This window comes from Drosophila santomea, chromosome 2L (assembly GCF_016746245.2).
Source record: "Drosophila santomea strain STO CAGO 1482 chromosome 2L, Prin_Dsan_1.1, whole genome shotgun sequence".
Lineage (NCBI taxonomy): Eukaryota > Metazoa > Arthropoda > Insecta > Diptera > Drosophilidae > Drosophila > Drosophila santomea.
Genome location: NC_053016.2, coordinates 1,049,810 through 1,056,238, shown reverse-complemented (window position 1 = coordinate 1,056,238; position 6,429 = coordinate 1,049,810). Strand labels below are relative to the sequence as shown.

Sequence of the window (6,429 nt, the reverse complement as noted above, 5' to 3'; positions counted from 1 at the left end):
AGTTACAACATAAGCGAACCATTAAATTAATGAGCAAAAATGAATATCGAAGGAATAAACTATTAAACGAGGCAGCGAGAAAATTACTAAGAAATTACGAAATAGAGCAAAGATCGAAGAAAATAAAACACCCAAAAACACTCACACTACACTCATGCACATTTTTGTACTAAATGTACTAGTGGATAAACAAAGTAAATAAATGTAAATGTAACGCAACGAAATTAAATGTAAACCACTCTTATTTCTATTACATTTTAGTAATCATGATGTATTATTTTTTTTTTTTATGTGCACACTAGGACACAGCTGAGATCGGTGACAGTTGTTGCAAGTGCCGCGAACTCGTTGCACCTCGCCCGCCCAGAAAAAGAGAATAAGAAAAACACTTAGAACACAGACTAACTATAGCCAGACACAGATATTAAATTGAGAGCCGAGTAGAGAATCAGTGCCTTCGACTTAGACTTGAAACAAAACCAAAATCTAAGCATTACTCATATTGATATCGTTGTACATAGAGAGAGAGCATTGAGCAGCAACCGTCACTAGCCGAACATTTGTTGTTACCAATTGCCGTCTGTTAAACTTGCCTTACCGATGATGAGAGGCCGGTGATGAACCCCACCCCCGCCCGCGCCCACAGTCTTCACTCAGTTATTCAGTTACTCAGTTATCACACTCGAATCCGTCACAAGCAGAACTACAGAACTACAGAGCTATAAAACTATAGAACTACTATAGAATCGCGACTAAATCACAAACATCACCTTAGTCTAAGTACAGTGCTAATGTCTGTTTTTTTTAAGCCTAATTCTAATTACTTAGTTGTATCTTGTGTAAATTAGCGTTTAACCAAATTTTAAGTAGGCTATTACGATACCGATTACCATCTGATTCGGCCTTGTCCATAGCACCCATCCACATCCCACATAGCATCACGCCCCACGAAACACGAAAGCCCTCACCATATACCATACACCATACAACACACACTAGCAAAAGGCTAACTCATGCTAAGCTCGACATCGAACTAGAAATTGTATTTACAGCGAGCATAAAAGTAAGAAACAAAAATTATAGTTAATATAAAAAATAAAGAATCGAAAACTTATGAAGCTTCATTGACTTTTGTTTGTCCACCCACACTGCCTTTAGTTCACTCGATTGAAATTGAAATCATGACAAGACTATATCTATGGCATAAATCAAAGTTCTTTATCTTATGAAATTGACTTGAAAACTGTTGAGAAACGCAGTGGCACGAGTACATATTCTAAACTATACGCAAAAACAGAACTGCAAATGAAACACTTATGGAAATTTTTAATGAAACTTTGCCGCCACTTATTATAGTTAGATAACTGCTAATAGAATTGAAAAGAATTGAAAAGCCTGCAGCTATGACAAAATAACAACTATGAATAACAACAAAATTTACACGAGTTCAATGAATGACATTAATAAAGATTTACATTAAATGTAATGGTAACCAATGGTTTTAATTCCTTGGGGGAATTTTCTATGTAAGCCTGGTGTTTTACTTCATTTTAAACTTATTTTTAAACCTTTTGTAATAACACTTCTTTAAGTGAGCTTCGTGACTCCTGAATGGATTCCCTTTTAACTTTCGCAGCCGAGAAGTATGCAACCCTTTATGCGAGCCCCTTTTCATTGCCTACATTCCTGCTTGCCGTTCAAAATGGCCTCCCGTCCCCTGAGTAATAATGGCCGCCGGATGCCATTGGCAACCTGTTGCAAGTGAGTACCAGCACTATCTGCCCCTTTAGCGCCCACAACTGCAAAGCTCAATGGTAAACGACCCTTTTTGCCAGCGGCAGTCATAATCCCGCCATTCAGGCGGAAACAGAACTCATTAAGGAGGCATTAGCATGCAGCTCGCTTCTCGGCCAAGTGATCAAATTAATTGCCGAGCCAACTGCGACGCCTTTGCATGTGAACGGTCATTGTCTAGGTTTCTGGGTGGGATTTTGGGGTCCAGGGAGCGCTACCGCTTCCAGTGCATCGGCGCCACCTGGAAGTGCAGGCCATGGGTGGAGTTCTGAGGGCTGGATCTGGTCGTTCTCCGGGTGCCGCCTACGTCGGCAACAGGCTGTTGCGGCGGAGCTTTCCTCGGAAAAAACCGGCGCAGGCGCCGCTCTGACACACTAACACAGAGGCAACGGACAGGCGCAGTGGGTGGTGGCCACCACCACTCGGTGCTCGGGCCACGAAAGTGAAAGCTGCGACTTTCAAACTGTTGCGTCCTGGCTCGCAACTCAGAACTCAGAACTCGGAGCAAAATCAATAGCCATAAAGGTTGGCCAGCGCAAACAGCTGTCAACCTACGTCAAATGGCTAAGCGGAGGTGGTGGGCGGTGACTATCGGCCCGGCCATTGTTGTTGCTCTAGGGCAGCTTTCGCACCACATAACCCTCTACTTCAAAGCTGTTGAGGTACCCTGTAAATTCCGGGGGCCAAATGCAAGTTCTTTGCTCTCTCCCCGTTTTATACTCTAGTTTTTACAGGGTATTCTTTACTGCGTAGCCAACCGCTGGCAACTCTGACAATTGACGCTTGTCACTCGCCAAATATGTGTCAGCTTACAGTTGCGGACATGTTGATAGTTTTCAAAAGTGCACTTGCTATAGTCAAGTACTTTAATTTTGGAAAAGTCATGTTGCTAACTTATTATTGATATTTGTTAAGCGTAGATTGCAAATAAGTATTTATAGATGCTAACATCGTGGACTAATAGATTTATATTTGTATCGTAAGTAGCTTTAAAATCATAGGAATAGTAACAACTTTCTAAACAAGGATTACACCCAAAAATTTTCCCAGTCGAGCGCTTGAATTTCGGCCGCATCTGTGGGCCAATAAAAGCATGGCCAAAAGCTTGAGTGGAGCTTTATCTTAATGGTGCGTGTGCCTAACCTACAGCGAAATGCGTAGGAATTTCGGGTGCGTGTGTGTGTGGGTGAGGGCACACTGTACAGCGAGTCCACGAGAGCGACTACGAGGCAGGGCTGCCGAGGAACGGCGCTTCAGTAGGACAGGCAGTCCTTCGGCTGACGGTCAACGCGAGCGAAAAGCCAGAAAAGAGCAGCAGCAGCAGCAAGGACTTGGGCAGCACGAAAAATAGTGAAATAAGGATAACCAACAGTAAGGAGGCTTTAGTTGCTGTTATTATATTAAATAACACTTTTCACCGATAAAAAAGCGAGCCAAGTCTGTGGAATATGGCGCCCGAAAAGCTCGTGTGTGTTTTATTTTTGTGGCTGAAAGCGAAACGAAAAATTTGACACTGAACTTCACCCAACGCTTGCTTGTGCGACTGTGTGCGTGTGAAAGTGCGGCAGTGTGTGTGTGTGTGAGTGTAAAAGAACATTTGAAGTGACAGCCCAGAAGTATGCTACACAAAATGTCAGCCAGCCATATGCCACCAGTGTTTTCGCAACCGAGCCATTTCCCTCGGTTTTCCACCGTTTCCCTTGGCCTTTCCTGGCTATTTCTGTTCTGCGTGTTTTGTGCACGCGCCCACAATTAGCCAGCGACCAAAAACACGGCGACTTTGGGCCCGGAAAGCCAAAAAAATCCAGAGGACACGGTGCCTTTTCCTGAGAGTGTGTGTCGCAGCTTATTGCGTAGTTAAATGGCCAGTTGCGCAGTCGCTTCGCGTCGCGGCCCAAAGAGGCGTAGGCTAAATAATGTGGCCCGCTTTTCGCTTTGTATGGCCAAGAAATTGAAACATGTGGGCCAATATCAACAGCGAGGCGGCAATTAGACGCCAGTGCCCACAAATAATATCGCACGTCATCCGTGCGCCTGCGAGCACCTGCAAACCACCCACACAGGCTCACAGAGACACACACACACATCGCACACACACACTCTCACCCACGCCCGCACACACGGCGACCAGACACCCACACAGGCAGAAAACAGCCGGTGCTCTTGGAAGCTCGCTCTCTTCTGGGCCAAACTCTCTTTAGCGTCTTCGAATCGCCTGGCTTGTGGCTTATGGCTTTCGGCTTCAGGCTGCTGTCGTCAGTCGCTGACGTTGTTTGCGTCAAAAAGAAGTGCTGCTAACGAAAGCCACTATATACACATATAGAACATACACATATATGTACACGTTATGTACACACGGGCGAAATTAATCGAAATTTATACGATCTAGGAGCAACGGCAGCGGTACAAGCAACAGCAACTGGAGACCAACTGGGGAGCAACTGGGGAGCGGCACAGGAGTCAGGACACGAGAAAAGGACACAACTAATATCAGGAGCTATAATCACCGCACATCGGCACATCAGCACCTCAATTTGCATGTCTTCGTTCGTTTGCGCTGAATATGAAGTAAACAAATACATGAGCCACGCCATAAATGTCAAACTGAGGTAAGTCACAGCCATTTATAGTCGGGGTGATCTGGTGCGCTATTGGGTAGCCAGCTAAGGCTATTGGATATGACCTTTTCGCAACAGGTGCGTGCACCCATTTCCCCTGCCCCTTCCCTTGCCTTCGCACCTGGTAAACTTGCCCCGCAATATAGGCAACGGTCGTGCAACGGAAAACAATTAATGGCGCGTGCTTCTTGATTGCAAAATTCCTTAATGGGGGTCACTCTTAATATTTAATTAAGGAATACGCTTGGCGTATTGATAAAACGTCAAGAAGCCAATCGATTTCTGAGGCAATCCAAGTAATGAAAGTCGTATTAATATTGCAATGTCCTTAAGTAATTCCACGTGGTGTACGTTACAAGCAAACTGTATTAATATCAATGAAAATATTGTTTGACGTACGCGGAGTTCCAAGTCTACATTTTTCTTTATAAGCATTTGCTTCATACGTATACGTAATTTGCGTATACGCGATATTTGACTGCTGATACTCTGCACCCATTACAAAGAGCAAAATAGCTTAAATGACCAATGAAAAGGTCATATTCGGCCAGCTGACATGAAAATGAAATAAGTGTCGGTATAGGGAATGTCTCCATTTCAATTCACTTACTTTCACGTAATTGGGCAATTGTGAACAAGATATATTTGACTGCAGGTGAGCATATCTTGGCTATTATGGTCTGGCCAACTGAATTATAATTCAAGGCACCTCGTTAAGCTGAGACAAAGAGCTTGAATGGTAATTTCACACCCACAAACACACAATCCCACCAGCAGACCAGCGGAAAGCTGGCCTAATAATGTCACGGAAAAGAGGTGGTGACCCATTCACGGATCCCATCCCCCCCATTTGATGTGGCGCTCTGCGATGGCCGTGCAATCCCTTTATGATTTTGTTTGCTCGGGCATTCAGTGCAGGGCCACCACTTGTTGTTGTGCCTCTCAGGCGGCAGGACATGTGACTCGATTGGGTTTGCAGCTGGCGTTGCCATGGCCGTCACTCTGGGAATAGGACTCGCCGGATCCACTGACTCATTCATCAAGCACGGGGACCTGCTGGGCGTGGGCTTTGTGTCGGCTTCGTGGCGATTGATTGAATGTCGTTGCCGTTGACATGGCCGCTGGCATACGCGAGCTGTAGGAGGAAAAACATGGAAGATGAGGTCGTGGTCCAGGGGCCACAAGCCACAAGTGCGTTAAATATAGCCCTGGCTCACCACGGACATTGGACATTGGACATTGTACATTGTACATTGGATATCGGACATTGGACATTGACTATACGTAAGTGTCGCACAAAGACCGCTGTTTGATTAAGGGCTGCGTCAACAACCAGAAGCGGGGGCGTGGCAGTTCGAGGGGCTCATGGAGCCGTACTAAAAATGAAACGAAAATATTTTCGCGTAAACATAAACAAGTCGGCGGCTTATGAAATGGGCATTCATAACGGCTGACATAAAAGCGCGCTCATCCGCCACCGAAACCAAAATACGGTGGCCATCCTAAAAGGACAACTTACGACGCACTTTAGTTTTAATACTAAACCAACAGAGATACAGATACGATTCATAGCCATGGCAGTTAAACATGCGTGAATTCGACATTATATTTTGATGGCCCCTAAAAGAAGAAGAAGTCTAGCAATTGCACAAATATTTTCACGCTGTGCTCGCCGCACAAATAAGCAAACAAGTTTCTCCTCTGTGGACATAACAAAGATTGATGGAGGCCGAAAGTGAATTAAATTGGCTTTAACTTGGCCCAGAATATTAAATTTTCCCTTTACCTTTGGCAGGCGGCTCTGGGGGATATATTGCAAATTAAAATTGACTCTGAACCTTTTACGAGATTGACAATCATGGGATTTCGTGAACTTTAACTTTGTCAAGGAATAAAAAACAGCATGAAATAGCAGAGCCGCTTTAACTTATTTCGTTAAATACATTTAATAAATTTCAAGTGGCTTTAAACATAAAGGTTGCCTATCTAGGACTGGATTTTCCTTTTAATTTTCCCA

General features: G+C 44.4%; 1 protein-coding gene across 1 annotated transcript in view; it reads left to right on the top strand.

The window, feature by feature from the left end:
• Nucleotides 1–2,920: 2,920 nt before the first annotated feature.
• LOC120443835 (receptor-type tyrosine-protein phosphatase N2) overlaps nt 2,921–6,429 on the top strand; it is a 39,323-nt gene continuing 35,814 nt past the window's right edge. Inside the window, exons 1-2 of the mRNA XM_039623192.1 lie at nt 2,921–3,165; nt 4,184–4,403. The gene's annotated coding sequence lies outside the window, so the exon portion shown is untranslated. The remainder of the gene's footprint in view (nt 3,166–4,183; nt 4,404–6,429) is intronic.